Genomic DNA, 16,306 nt, shown 5'->3' with positions numbered 1-16,306 from the left:
CACAAAAATTATGGCCAAAATGCTTTATGTTATAAAAAAGCGCGTTAAAAGCTCATTTTAATGCACTTACCCTCAATCGATTTACTCACAACAAATTGCATTGGACGCGGAATCCTATTCTATTATTTTCTATTGAAAATTGGCCAGCTTGGACCTTAGAAAATATGGCCAAAATACTTTTTGCCTTTCTTGTGCTACAAAATTGTACCGAAAGGCTATTATTTCTCTCCGAAACGAACCATCGGATGCTTCCACACTGATACACTTCCCTCCCTCTTCATACGGGAGTTTGGCAGAAGGACGGTCATGAGATTTATATCATAACAAATATTGCCCTCCGCTCGCTCGATGGGAATGACATTTCCGTTTTCTTTTTGTGTAGTCAGAGCTTCAGTTTAACAAGCATCCAAATGTGATATACTTAAAATATATAACTGGGTAAAATAAAACAGGGGAATGTACATCAAAAGATTGGAAAAGGAAAAAAATAGTCGAAATTCTTATTAGCATATTGTTGATCAAGTTGAAAACCGAACCGAGATCTCGCGTTCTCAACTGGATCTACAATATCTTTGCTTGAAATAATCCGATTTTCAAGTTTTTCCGGCCTAGAAGTTTTTCTTTTTTACTCTTAGCTACTAGCTCATCTACTTTCAAGCAAACACATTTTACGAAGGTCGAGAAAGGCACCATCACCGCTAGGTGGATTAATCTGGGTTTTTTAGGATAACAATTCATACAGCAGCTTTGTGCGAAGTTCACTTGTTTGATTTTTATTAAATAGTTTTTTTCTGGTTTTTGCAAGATTTTACCGAAACAATCTTTCGAATTGCTCCAGAAAAATCTTATGGATTTCACTGAAGTAATAGTCTGAACTACGGCTTAAAAATATCATGATTTCAACAGCAAATTCTTCTGTGTTGAGCAGGAAAGTTCTCCAAAGTGTTCTATACAAACTTTGGAAAAAAATTCAAAATTTCCACTTGGATTACATTGATTACATTGCAGATTCTACTAAAATATCTTTTGATTTTCAGCAGGAACTTCTTTAGAAACTACAAGTGATTATTTAATTTCCATGGAAAATTATGTCGCGCTTCAACGGAAAATTCTTTAGAATTTACAAAGGAACTATTTTGGAATATCCAAGAAGAAGTCTTTGGAATTTCCAAAAGACATTCTTTTGAACTTGTAAGGGGAATTCTTCGAAATTTCCTCGAGAATCACTTCAGAATTTTCACTGAAGATTTTTTGGGAAGTCTCCAGGATTTTTTTTTATTTTCGGATATTCTTGGAATTTTCGCGAGGAATTCTTTGGACATACATATAAGCGAAATACTTCGAAATTTAACGACAATTTCTTCGGCAGTTCTAATGCAACTTCTTTTGAATTATCGATGGAAAAAGAAATTGATGAAAAGATTCACAAGAAATTATTTGAATTTCCCACCAAAAACTCTTTGAGTTTCCACAAAAAAAATGCAATTCTTGTAAGAAAATATTTGTAATTTTCATGAAAATTTATTCGAATTTTTTACGATAAATTTACCACAAATTCAACTGAAATTCTCCATAATTTCCACCGGAAATTATTTGGAAAAATCTTTGGAACGTCCATAGGATTTTTTTAAAATGTCCTCCTTATTATCGTAAGAAACCATGCTAAAATTCAACGGGAAACAACTCTAAATTTTCGCGGAAAATTAATAGACAGTTTAACGGGAAAACTTTTGGAATTTAGAAAAAAAAATCTTGCGATTTCAACGAATTATTCAGCGGGATATTACAAGGAATTATCACGGAGAGTTCTTTGGAGTATTACCTGGAAACTTTAAAGGTTATCAATCGAGAAATTCTAAGGAATTTTCACAAAAAGCTTATGTAGACCCCGCATAGTGAAAAAGATTTTGCCAAATTGTCATAACTAAATACGAAGTTTAATACGTGTCTTCACCCTTTAATTTATGATTGAGGAAATGTCGTACTCTAGTTATTTTTCAATGCTTTACTTTATATAACAATGACTCTACGTCATATCTGATTATCAGTTTATGTCATGTCGTCGAAGAAAAGTTTTGCGATTTGCGATTTTGCGATTGATAATATAAATGATATAAAATTGCAAATGGATCGTCTAACAAGCTGTGATTTTTCAGTATACAGTCTGAGTATAATTATTTGATCTCCATATACTTGAAACATGTCACACATACGTTGAAGCATCAAACTATTTCAGGTTAAACCTACTCCATCTGTTACAGTTATCTACATTAGTGTGCATGCAGGAACTTTCAGTAATGTTTTGGCTTTATTCAACTGCCATCTTTGATTTACAATGTTATGAAAACTCATATGTGGATATGTACGTTATGTGGAAGATATTGATTTGGAAAATGTATTGGAGGTAACCACTTTCCCTTCGATGGGACTCGAACCCATGACCCTACAGTACTGTAGGGTCATGGGTTCGAGTCCCATCGAAGGGAAAGTGGTTACCTCCAATACATTTTCCAAATCAATATCTTCCACATAACGTACATATCCACATATGAGTTTTCATAACATTGTAAATTAACGTCCAAGTCGGGTGGTTTAATCCCCGGAAATAGGCAATTAACTTTGATTGAACTGCCATCTTTGTTTATTTCCGTCTGGTCGTCTTGCTGTTCGTGATGGAAAAAGTGAGTTTGTTTTTATCTATTATACAGAAACAAAAATCATATTTTTTGTATTTCATTCAACAGGAGCCCTTATCGAATACGTAATACAGCATGATTGAAGGTAAGACATATTAAAACTTTAGATTGATGGCCATCTTCACATCGAAGTTCCATATAAACTTTTCTAGATGACTACTGTGACCGGTGAAAAAAATTATGGAAATCAACCTCCTTCCGGATGTTTTCGTACCAGGTGGATTCTACGACAGCATCCAGTAGATTCCTGTGGCGGAGCAGCTTAATGTGGTGTTGTTTTTGCGCCACTATGCAGGAAAAACTACGGCGCATACCGTAGGTGGTTTTGCGGGGTGGACAAACAAGACCTCAACAATAACGGTGCGGATTAGTGCGGATAATATTAATAAACAAGTGATTTAAGTTATACATATATTGATTCTAATAAAAATGAGTAGAACTAATTTGTTTTTTTTTTTTCAATTTTTCATCTCGAATGTACGTATTTTTAATTTTGGCATAAATATATAATATAATGTCACAACTATTCTTTCTTTTTATTCTCCAAAAATTACTTCACAGTATAGATAGTAGAATCTATAGATGAGCGAATGCATGGCTGAGTCGATTTTTTTGCCCGTGCACACGCGCATATGACGTCACAGCCCTTAACGTTTCCATTGAAATCGTGACGTCATGCTCGTTTGGAGACACGTTTGACAGTTCGTTTGGAGACAGAGGATTTATCTTCGCTCATCTATATATTCCACTATCTATACTTCACAGTATGAGTTGCAGTTCAGCTTCTAAAAAATGGATAGTACATCAACTGCTTGGTATTAAGTTGAGCGAAAATTTTGTTTGAGAAAATGGCCATATTTTTATGGTAACCTAACTTAACAACCCATTCAACATATGGTGATTCCGCTAATAACCTTTTATGATGTGGTCAAAACCATTCGGCAGAATGTGGATATATGGTTATTTAACATTAACAGAAAAGGTTAACAACAGTGAGAGATATCGTCTATGAATGGTTTAGAATTATGCGGGACTTCACGTTCTCGTAATTTTCCGAAATTCTGAAAATTCTTGGGTTTTTTACAAATTTGAATCGGCATAAAGAATTATAATTCGGATTTATTCCTCTAGATGGAATAAAATTCAACAGAAATTAAATTAATTGGCTTCGAGGTTTGGTTTCAGGAGCTACGGACATTTGATTTCGTTTTGAATTTCTAATTGATATTGTGTTGGATTTTGTTCAGTTTGATTTTGTTATGTTTGAAATTTGAATTTTAGTGTAATGTTGCTGAAAAAGTGATTGATTTCCATTTTTTGCCAATCACATATATTTATTAAAATTTGAAATAGTCTACGTAGACTTCAAGGGGGTGGGGGAGGGGTTTCGGAAAAGTCTACGAAAGTCTACTAGGGGGGAGGGGGTTGAAAATGTGAAATTTCGGTCTACGTGGTTTGTGGACAGCCCCTTACGTATACTTTGTATACGAGAAAGGCAAAAATATTACCCAATAATTTTAATTATTACTTTTCCATATGCTAACAATTATCCTAATAGGTATTTGAGCCAGAAGCGCTCGGAATAATGCGAAAGAGCGAATGCCAGAGACCTTGCTAGAGACGGTGTTTATTGTCGACGTAGCACCAACTTAGAATTCGGAAATCGGGAAGCGGAGAGAATGAAAGCAAATCTAGCTTCACGACCTTAACGAGAAATTTGTGAAAACGTGATGTGACTTTCAGTATACCTAAGCAATTATTTCTTTCTCTTCAATACATGTCCTGTGTATGGAACAGATATAATTATTTTCAGCAACAAATAATGTTAATGCGCTAAATACAATTCACGCACGCACTTACCCGGGACAAGCTCTCGCCTTACTTTTTTCTTTTTTCTTTCAAATTATGCACTTGCCCGGAATAATATAATAATAATAATTGTCACCTTCTTGTAAAGCGACTTGCCCAGAATAATGCGAGTGAATTCCTCCTTCTTTTAAAGCGCGCAATCGCCCGAACTAATGCGAAAGAGTAAGACACCTTTTTAAAGCACCTGCATGTCCGTAGTTATGCAAAAGAGTGAATACTTCCTTCTTTTAAAGCACGCATCTGCCCGGAAAAAGGAGGGAGAATAAATGACACCCTTTAAAACACGTGCTTGCCCAGAATTTCCCATGGGAAAACTGTCAAACGCAACGCAAACGAATCCTATGTGCGGGGCTCTTAATGCGAAACAATGAACACCTCCTCCTCCTCCGCTTTCGGCTACTACTACTTAGTGGAATCTGGAGCCTCTTACTCCAAGCTTCAGAATTTCAGTCTCCCTTGCCTGTGGTAGGCCGCTTGGTCTTAGTGTTGCTTGATGTAATGATGACAGCATAGCGTGTTTTGTTGATTCTCTGATTAAGGTTGTGGTTGGCAGCGATTGCTGCTTAGAGCAAGATTACCGGTGGTGAGTTTGAGCCGTTTGGCAGCGCAGTATCATTACTTGACACTTTACCGGTCGCTACTAAACGCGTTGCTATAACAGTAGCGCGACTGACAGCTGACCAAATTTGGTAGCGCGATAAGAGCGCTGCTATTTGATGAACTTTCAACTGTCAAACGTCACCGGTACGGAATACAGCAACCAAATTGAGAGCCGAAAACAGTGACCGATACGGAAACGAGTGACGAAACTAAAATGAAAGCGCTGAGCGGGTGATTAAAATGCTCGCGACCGATAATGATGCTCTTACATAGCTGAGGGAGTGTCAAGGTGGAAAGGTAGTTTAAGGTGATTATAGAATGAAGCCAGAAATCGGCCATTTTGTAAACCACGTGCTTTTCAGATATATTTTTCAAGAGCACGAGATGAAAGAACCATAACGCGTATGGGGCTGAAATAATGGAAGATCGTTTGCTTAGTTATGTTGAACAATCATAATTTGAGTATTGGCACTGTACGAAAACTATTACGCCAGATATGGGCTTTTGAAAATGTATGCAGATAAACGAGTGGTGAATTTGAAATTCACCACGGGATGATGAGTTATTGTCGCCTTTCGGTGATTCTTGATTCCGGTGCCGAGAAGTTTATTCTGCGTAGAGCAGCACCGTCCAGGTCCTCCGTGTTTCCGGAGCCCGTTCGCTTGATTCTTCACTGCGTATCTCCTGCTACCCTCGGTTGTTGTCCACTTACTCGTTCTACACCGTTGAATCCTGACTGCTTTCCGTGTTTTGTTGATTCTCCGTGGATAATCTGTAGTTGATAGCCTTTGCTGTTTACATAGCTTGCTAAGTACTGCACTAGTCGGGTTTAATGTCCTTGGTTAGGTACTGACCACGCTTGCCATTCCGTACGTTCTCCAGCATGTATACGTTGCTTCCGATAATCTTCACCACTGTAGCTGGATCGAACTTGGAATCGAGTTTGGGATAAATGTGATCCACCTTGGATGACTGCGAGAAGATTCTTCGCGAAACGAGATCGCCGACCTGGAACGTGACGATCCGTGTCCTCAGGTTGTAACGCTGCTTGATTTTTTCGTGGTTATTCTTGATGCGTTGGATGATGAATTTTTGGAATCTGGCGTATTCAACTCCTGCTGAGTGTAAAGATTGGTGTGCAATATTAGCTCCATGCCGAAGTTTGCGAATTGCGAACTGACACCGGTGGCTTCGTGCTTTGCTCCGTTTATAGCTGCGACGATCGCTGGCAGGTTCTCGTCCCACCCTCGGCGGTCTTCATCCAGAAGAGCCCGTATGCACGTGATAAATACGCGGTTCACTCTTTTGGCATTGTTCACCAGTGTTTGCGTGTTTTATAATGTGCTTGGAGATTACAGCTTTGAAAGCTGTCAAAAGAAAGTGCTTTCCATTATCGGAGAAAATGATCCGTGGCCGCGGGCGGGTATCGAAGGAACTCTTGTTTTTTTGTTCCAGAAATTCCACCATTTTTAGCGAGTCTGATGACCTCATTGGATGAACGATGACATATTTTGTTACCCAGTCCACTAACGAGCATCACCGTGTTCCCGATTCGTGAGCGAGTGAACGGATTAACGAAGTCAATGGACACTAATTCCCACGGCACGCGAGCCTACTTGAGACCTCCCATGTTTGGCATCATAGTTTTATTTGGGGCTTTGCTTGCTTTACAAGTTTCACAGCTTCTGACATACTGAGCCACGTCTTCAATTATCTTGGGTCAGTAGAAGTGGTTCTGGATCTTCTGCCATGTTTTCTAGAAACCTAGATGTGCTCCTGAGGTTGAATCGTGGAATTTCTTCCACTTGTGTTCTAGAGTAGAGTGGGGCAAGAGTGCGCGATTACTTGAATAATTTTTGGGACTGTGGGGTAAAAGTACGCAGGAACCGGTGGGGCAAGAGTACGCATATGAATCTTCAAGTTATGATGTCAAACCCGTATCTCCGGCCGAAATAAGACTTCTTCCAAAGCGTAAAGATCCACAACTAAGAAAAAAGGGACAGAATTCGAAATTATCACAAGTGTTTAGGATAAGTTGAAGTAATTCGGTGTGAGAAAGGACTTAGCGAACAAAGCACTGAAGCGAAATAATGAAATTGTATTAGGACTTGTTGTACACCTAAACATAGTAAGAAAACACATTTTCTTCTAAATGATAATTTCATTTAATCAAAAGAAACATTCATAAATTACGCAACGTTTAGCTGGGAGGGGTTGAGAGATGTGTGACGATCCATATATTTTTATAGGATTTATACAAATAGTGTAAGATAAGGGGGAGGGGTGATGAAATAGCCAAATTTTACGTTATGTGATTGGTGGACTTTCTTTAAGGAAAATGCCTTTGTATACGCCACGCGAAACCTGATATATAAAATGATATATGAAATTTACACGTGGACTCATGTCTTGGAGGGATCGAACCCTCAACCTCCTACTCTCTAGATAGACGTGATAACCACTATACAACAAGACCACTTAAATGTCACGTTTGCGGAAAAGCCATCAGAATCGGAGTAGCATCCGAAAGATATTCAATTTGCAAAAAAGAGCTAACCGCGGTGGCATATGCACAGCCAAGATATTTAACAAAGAAATGGTTTTAGTACGGCCGAGTTGCCGAATAATATGCAATTAATTGTAATCATGTGTCGGTCTTCCACCGTCATTAGTCGTCTGAGTACACGCGACCGCATACGTAAGGAAATCAAACTCATCAAATGCTTTAGCAAGCCTTTGACATAGCAGAGTGCGATTGATTTGCACTCTATACAAATCCGCCCAGCCCGTTGTTGGGGGCATGGAGTGCGATTCTCTCGTTTAATAAACAATGTGCACTCGCTTGACTGTGGATATACAACAGTAAAGCACATGTGGAGATTGGACAAATCAAACATCCGGAAGATGTTCAATTTGCAAAAAAAGAGCTAACCGCGGTGGAGGTTGGTACTCGGATTCTGATGGCTTTTCCGCAAACGTGACCTTAAGTGGTCTTGTTGTGTAGGGGTTATCACGCCTATCTAGAGAGTAGGAGGTTGAGGGTTCGAGTCCCTCCAAGAAACGTGGATTCAATTTCAATTCAATTTATTTTCTTTTTTTTAGCATTACATTGGTGCTGTTATTGTCCTAAGCTGAGTTATGGACTCCCTTTCAAGCAGCTCATTAATTCTACAGGCAGGCTGTGCTTTTAGTTACAAATGATGCAGTTAAACATATTGATGGAAAAATTAAAAAAAAACCTTCGTAATTGCAATAAAGGATAGGGATAGTTAAAGGAAAGAGAAAAACCAATTAATCAACCTAGCGGTGACGATGCCTTTCTCGATTAAATCAAGATATACTGAAGGTGGTAACTTCGTTTTTTTTTTCCAATTCCTACTTACCAAAAATGTTGGCAATTTTGTTTTCTGTAAAATAAGCATAATACATTATGTTATAATCAAGTTATGACGATCGTGAAATTTTCTTTCATCCATTTTTGAGAAAAAAATTATTTCAAGTATTGTTATTTGTAACACATATTGATATAATTGTTATGACTAACTGGACGGGTTGGTATATAACATCATTGGGTCTCCAAGACTTCTAGGGTTAAAAATGAAATGTACACGAACATTTTGAAAATTAAGCCAATTATTCTCAAGGCCGACTAGAATATGACGTCAAATACATTTAAGATTATTCAACCAACGACACCCCACTTCCTGGTCAACCCAGGATGTCTGTTGAGCAGATTCCCCCTCCATTGTTTAGGAAGAAAAAAAAAACACGTTTTCAGAGTGAAATGATAGCCTTTCGGTACAACTTTGTTGTACGAGAAAGGCAAAAAATGAACTATTCTAAAATCACAGACTACAGGCTCAGAGCCTCCGGCAAATGATTTGCTGAGGAGGTACATCCCATCCAAAACTTTGGAAGTACTCGGTGGAACCATTCGTTGATTTCTTCGATTTTCGCGATCCTGTGGACGTCTTCAGTAGGGTGAAAAGGGTCCAACTTGAGCATCATCTTTAGAGTTCGATTCTGCTTCACCTGGAGTTTCCTCTTGTGACTCTCAGCGCAGTCATATCAGGCTGGAAATCTATAAGTTATTGCTGGCTTGAATACCGTCTTGTAGATGAGCAGTTTCGACTTGACGTCTAGATGTGAGCGCCTGTTAACCAGCGGGTACAGTAGTCTGGTAAGTTTGTCGCATTTACTCAGGGTCTTCTTGATGTGGGTGGCGAACGTGAGTTTGCGATCGAAAGTAAGCCCTAGATATCTCGCGTCGTCCGACCAAGGGAGTTGGCGTCCGCATACGGCAATTTGACACTGAGGAAGCTTTTGCGGACTGCGTTTGCGAGTGAAAAAGATTGCCTGTGATTGATCCGCATTGGTTTTAATCTTCCACCTATTTTGGTAGTTTTCGATCGCGTTTTGAGCTGATTGGAGTTTGGTGGTTACTGCCGATTGCTTCGATTAAGAAATTCAAATCTCATTCAAATAATCCATGCTTTCATTTCGTATCTCCGATTATTATTTTAACACAATCCGCTACTACCACAGTTACAACGATCGGGTCGGAATACGATGCAATGTATCCCGTATCGTCAGAAAGAGGAAGTACTTCACATCGTCAAGCATCACCAGGTCTGCAGTGAAGATGTTGTACAGCGTGGGACTCAGGACAGCCCCTTGTGGTACACCAAAGGGTACATTGCGCCGGCTTGATGAATGCCCATTCACAGACACGTGATAACTGCGGTTCAGCAGGAAAGAACGGATCATTTTTAGGACGTAAAGTGGGAAGTTCCCAAGTTTCATTTTGTGTAGAATTCCTTCCTGCCACACAGAATCGTACGCTTTTTCGACGTCCAAAAGCACCATGCCTGAAGACCTGCCTCGCGTGAAGTTGGTACGTATCTCCTTTACAAGGCGCACAAGTTGATGGTTGGTGAAGTGTACTTTTTTAAAACCAAACTGTTCGTCAGGTATAATGTGGGTGTTTTCCAGGTGTTGCTCGATGCGTATTAGAATCACTCGTTCGATCAGTTTGCTGAAAGTGGGCAGTAGACTTATTGGCCTGTAGTTGGACGCGTCCGTAGAGTCCTTATTGGGCTTGGGAATGGCAACTACCAGCATGTTTCCAGCTGTTCGGAAAGTATCCAAGTTTAATGCAAGCGGAGAAGATTTTGGCGAGGAAGATGTGCGCTTTTCGGGGCAGTTTTTTGAGCACACAGTTACGGATGTTATCTTGGCCTGGAGACTTTTTGGATTTAAGCCTTCGTATGATACGAGCAACTTCCTTCGGACGAATTAGCCAAGGGTGAGCATCAGTCAGCTGTCGGTCGATGAATGCGATGGACTCGTTCACCGCGGTAGCAGTTTCAGGATCATCTGCCATTTGATTGGAATGTGCCTTTGCGAAGCTCGTGGCTAGTAGCTGCCTGCGCTTTATCTGTGGGAGAGGCTATGATGTTGTCACATTGTGGCAAGGGGGGACTGTATTTAGAGGTTTTCCGCAGCGCCTTAGTGATCCGCCAGAGGGTGTCGCGGTTGTCGTTCAGTGTGCTAAGGGTTTCTATGAACTTTTTAAAGTTGGCTTGATTGCACTCCTCGCGAATCCTGCGGTTCAGTGCCGTTACGATGTCCTGATAGATGGGATATCTTCTTCTGTACCACTGTCGTCGACGTTTGTTACGCAAAGCGATCAATCTTCGGGTGTCATCTGGAATCGTTGCAATCTGATAGACTCGTTGCTGGAATTCAGGAACCGAAACAGCTTCTCCTTCTAGTATGCTCGTTGTCAGGTATTAAATAGCAGCGTCAATCTGTTCTTCGTTGGTCAAATTGGTGGTGGCTGGGTCTAACAAGTCCAACTTTGAGTTGATCTCGCGTTGGAAACGAGGTTAATCCGCATGGGCGTAATTGCGAAATTTCGGTATATTCAGTTCGGTTGGAGCCGTTGGAGCTGAAAGGCTAATGTTGAACAGTACCGGAAGGTGGTCCGAGGACAGTTCGTTCAAAGTGACCGGCTTACTCATGTCCAGCAGAGTGTATGTAATTAAGAGTGGCGACATGTGCCGCATTTGAGCTCATTCGGAACACGATTTTGTATGGGAATGACAGATGAATTTTGTTCCAATTCTGACAGTGTCGCCACTTACATACACTCTGATGTCCAGTAGGTTATTGGAAAGTGCCAGATCCAATGTAGATGGCCGACCACATCCAGCGGGGTGGAAAGTGACACGTGGATTCTTTTTCAATTTGTCCATTTCGAAACATGTGCACAGCCAAGATATTTAACAAAAAAATAGTTTTCGTACGGCCGAGTTGCCGAATAATATGCAATTAAATGTAATCAATGAACTGCCAAACTTCTTGTCGCGTCTACCACAAAACAGATAGGCATCATAGAACAAACTGCAAGTTTCTAAATGGGCTCTTTGTATTAATATCAACAATCAACGAACGGCTCTCCTGTATATGCAAGGCGAAATAAAGAGACAGCAAAGCATGCGTTGCTGCTCTGTCTCATGTGCGATGCTTTAGTAAAGCTTGACTTCCTCCGCTAGGTTCGCTTCAAAATCATGGAAGGACCCCATTCCATGGCCTATATGTTATGTGCATCTACTCTGGTTTCCTCCATAGGATGACGGCCAAACGACGTTGACAACCCAGCTTTCACGATAAGCTTTTCTGTAATGAGCTACCGGAGGATTACACTGACTTAGTGGCGGGTGTTTAGTCTCTGTTCCAGTTTGCGTCGCTGACGGTTGCAGCGGTACACTATCAGCCAGGGTTGTGCTGAATCTTTCTCATACGATAATTTTCGGAATTATCATTTGATAACTTCCTAGGTGTGAAAAGTAGCAAGTTGTCATCGGCTATAACTTTTCAAATTTTGGAATCGATTGATAAAAACACAAAATTTCATATAAATATCAATTGAATGTCAACAATGAAGTTCAATCGGATGTTTAGCATTGTGTATTGATGTTATGTAGGAAAATAAGTTTAAAGGTAGCGTTTACATGTTTCGAATCGAGATACAAATATCGAATGATTCTAATTCTCTAGAAAGTTTTTATCAATTGATAATTTGGATATATGATCGCTTGAGAGTGTTGTTCGTCCTTGATTTTAGAAAAAAATATTTTTATCATCTTTTTCAAATTTTGGTCTTAAAATTATATACATCACCATCAGTGTTCGTTATGCTCACTCAATCTCAGGAGCACAAGATAAACAACGAAAACAGATTCACCCTGGGCTTGAAAAATGCTTGCTTTGGTCGCATCGAACAGAAAAGTCGAAAACTTCAAGACAAAATTTTCAAAACGACTTATCTGCTATTGTAAACAAAGATTCAAACGACGATTTGACGAATCTGATAGCTCTCCCACGCAAACCAACATCATCAACAGGTAGCGGAATCCTTCCCCTACCTATTGATGGTGTTGGTTTGCGTGGGTGAGCTATCAGATTCGTCAAATCATCGTTTGAATCTTTGTTTACAAAAGCAGATAAGTCGTTTTGAAAATTTTGTCTTGACTTGTACATTACATACAGCTACGTAGTTCAACGTTATCTTTGCGTATACAACCCGATTGCCACTCAAACAAAAAAGGTCATTCAATTCATGTGCCAACCCACATGGATTTTTGCAATGGGGTTGTACTCATGATAAGTATGTGTGATATTAATGAATTATCGCCAGTATGCATTTCTATCAAATACATGGGTTGACAAAATAGAATCTATAAAGTTAACACATACTTTTAAAAAGTTCAGTTTATGGAGTACATGCGTAAGGAAAATGATTCTTATCGCTGGATTTTTGTGCTTTTACTGTATTATTATTGGAATATTTGTATTTTTTAATGAAACTACAATTGTGATAGACGACCGATAATTTATTGATAAAATGTTTGTTTACATCTGAGAAGGTTGTTTCATTAGGTTGCTTCATTGGAGTTTTTGAAGGGACCTTTGCCGATCATCATAGTGAGTCATGCGACGCAGAAGCAACTTTTTTGTGCAACAAAAAATGGTATACAAATTGTGCTTCGTGTTAATAGTGCCTGTAGTTGTTCCAGGGGACTGAAGAGAAGGCTAATACGCCTACCCACCATTCGTTCAATATGGCGTACAATGTTTTTGTTTTAATTTCGTTGATTTCATAATAAAACAAAGCTTCGGAAGTATTCACGGGCTTCTTTTCGACATAAAAAAGTCATGCAAACACAAAAGCCTCGATATACCTCAATCAATTGCAAGTTTTCACCAGGAGAAGTTATATGCCAACAATTAGCACTAACTGCGAACGAACCAATCACCCAAAACGAGCAGCTGAAATCGGGTATACCACCCAGAAACTGGGTACCAAAAACGATGTTGGGTAGAGTGCCACTGTACCGCGGATGACAGGCGTTTCACCCTCCTGAGTTGTTCAATGGGCTGTACAATTCCTACATCTGCAAGTTCCGGTAGCGTGACATTTAGAAGCAGCTGGATGTTGACGATGGGACGTACGCGAAGACGTACGGTTATGTGCTCCGATATTGGCATCAGTTGTCTTGTTCCCAATGAAAAACTGTTTGCCAGAGCAGGAATGCACGCTGGAGACGCACAAGAGATTCCATCGATGACTCTGATTAACTTTATTTGGCGTATGCAAATAGCGGCACCTAGAATTACAAATTCTACAAATAATACTCAAACCGTACGTATGGTAAAACGTCCTATCGTTGTGGTATGTCCTAATGTTGCGGTAGTGTTAAAGTAGTCCATTCTGGATATAATAGCATTAAAAACAATTGTGTGTACGCTAAAACTCTTCGGATTAACGTCTAGAACAGCTTTTGTTTGACAAAATTCCGTTCAAAATGATGAAAAATCAACATTTTTCGTTAAAAATTTGAATCCTTTGAGCCTATTATTGCGGTAGTGCTAAGGTCCTATTGTTGCGGTATCGCTCTCCATAAGAATTACATGCAATACCGCAACAATAGGACTGACCTTCAAAAAATATCGCAACGATAGGCAACTGCGTCCTATTATTGCGGTAGTTTGTTTTTATTGTGATAAAAACAAAACAACATAAGTTCAGCACAATTGACGTAATATTTACTAAACTGTAGTTAACGAGCATCCTATTCAACTACTACAATGTGGAAATCGACCAACAGGTAATTTTTGAAGAATTTTTGAAATCAATTTTGTTTTGACACGGTGCTTAACCCCTCCATAATAGGTCGTTTTACCCTAGTTATGATTAGATTGAATTACTTACCAAATCAAACAAAACTGTACCGCAAACGATACGGATCCGCTAGTCAACTGACGCACTCGAATGAAAATTTTCACAGGGCGCCATTTTTTACCAACTTGTCATCAACTTGATGAGCATTTCTACTGGTCGTCGAGTTGGTCGGTGAATGCCTGGAGGACTTTCAATTAGTCATCTAATTCAGTAGTTTGTCAAATACAAGGTATGTGCCGGACGTATGGTGATCATTAGCATCAAATAAATTTAATGAGAAGGAGTCTTTTAGAAAAGTATGAGAAATTACACATACATTTAAGGAATCAATTTTCTTGCGTGTGGGCTGCACCTTTGAGTTTTTACACATTGAAGGTAATGTCATCTGTTGGTTCTTTTTGTAATTAAATGTAATGAACTTAGACGATCCCCACCGATGCGTATCCAAATGAGTGTCTAGTATAGGAACGAAATGCGTTCATATTTTATTTATGCACTTGTTCTCGCACCGGTTGTTTCTAAATATCATGGTTGTTGAAGTGCAATCATGCTTCGCACTGGTGGTGAATATCCGGTTGCTATTGAGGCAAACACGGAAATAAATAAAATCAGGAAACAAATATTATTTATTTTCAAATCTTTCAAAACGCGCTCCAACTTTTGTAATATAAATATGTGCGTAATGCATTTTGTGATTATCCGATTAGCTAGACACACATCTGCTAGGTGGCGTTAGCTTATATGCAATAATTTAGTGAGGTGGATATCTCGAGATCTATAAGACTTAGAAAGATTTTGTCTTCTACAAAGTTGTTCTAGTAGCCATAACATTTATGATGGAGACTAGTTTAGTTTGGAATTCATACGCATAGCGGCGCTAGTGTATGAGAAATAACCTGTTAGGTTAAATATTTCTAAATCCGTAGTGGCCATCTTCTACAAAGTTATCGGAATTATCTGTTAGGTTGGTTATTATGTAAGATTTAACAATCAAAACCAGAAGTTTAGTTTGAAACCGCAATACTAATTGGCGCTCGAGTTGAGTCGAATCGAGTCAAATACGAGACACTGAAGATGGTCTTACTGTAGTATCTGTCAAAGGTACAACCAAGTGGTGGAATTAAATGGAATTGTACGAACTCGTCTTATGGCAAGTTACTTTGTAGAATACGTCAATATTCTGAAAATTCCAGATTTTGAGATATTTAATCTATCAGTTTATTTCTTATACACTAGCGCCGCTAAGCGATTGTGTTTAAAACTAAACTTGCTTGCATCATAACGGTTTTCACCACTCGAACAACTTTGTGGAATACGGCAATATTCTAAAAATTTCAGTTTTCGAAATATCTAACCTAGCAAGCTATTTCTTATACACTAGCGCCACCAAGCGGTTATATCTTAATCTAAACCTGCGTTGATCATAATGGTTTTGACCACCCGAACAACTTTGTAGAAGGCGGCAATATTCTAAAAATTATATATTTTGAGATACCTGACATCTCAGGTTATTTCCAATACACTAGCGCCGCCACGCGGTTGTATTATTAACTAAACTTGCTTTCGTCATGGTGATTTTAATCAACCGAACAATTTTGTAGAAGACGGCAATATTCTTAAGATTTCAACTATCGAAATATCTAACCTTTTAGGTTATTTCCAATTCACTAGCGCAGCCAAGCGGTTGTATTTCAAATTAAACTTGTTTTCGTCATGATGGTTTTGACCACCCGAACAACTTTGTAGAAGACGCCAATATTCTAAAAATTACAGATTTCGAGATATCTAACCTATCAGGTTATTTCATATGCACTAGCGCCGCCAACCAGTTGAAATCCAAACTAAACTGACCTCCATCACAATGGTTTTGATGATGAGTACCCGAACAATTTTT

General features: G+C 39.1%; 1 long non-coding RNA gene across 2 annotated transcripts; it reads left to right on the top strand.

The window, feature by feature from the left end:
* The first annotated feature begins 1,893 nt into the window (after positions 1–1,893).
* LOC134221447 (uncharacterized) lies at positions 1,894–3,219 on the top strand. Of its 2 annotated transcripts, XR_009982352.1 has the most exons (4): positions 1,894–2,362; positions 2,610–2,681; positions 2,745–2,781; positions 2,849–3,219. It is a non-coding gene; the product is annotated as an uncharacterized LOC134221447 (long non-coding RNA). The 2 variants fall into 2 exon arrangements; XR_009982351.1 differs by lacking the exon at positions 1,894–2,362 and having other exon boundaries at positions 2,565–2,681.
* Positions 3,220–16,306: the final 13,087 nt, after the last annotated feature.

Source organism: Armigeres subalbatus, chromosome 3 (genome assembly GCF_024139115.2).
Source record: "Armigeres subalbatus isolate Guangzhou_Male chromosome 3, GZ_Asu_2, whole genome shotgun sequence".
NCBI classification, from domain to species: Eukaryota; Metazoa; Arthropoda; class Insecta; order Diptera; family Culicidae; genus Armigeres; species Armigeres subalbatus.
The sequence above is the reverse complement of the archived record's forward strand: the minus strand, read 5'-3'. Positions and strand labels throughout refer to the sequence as shown.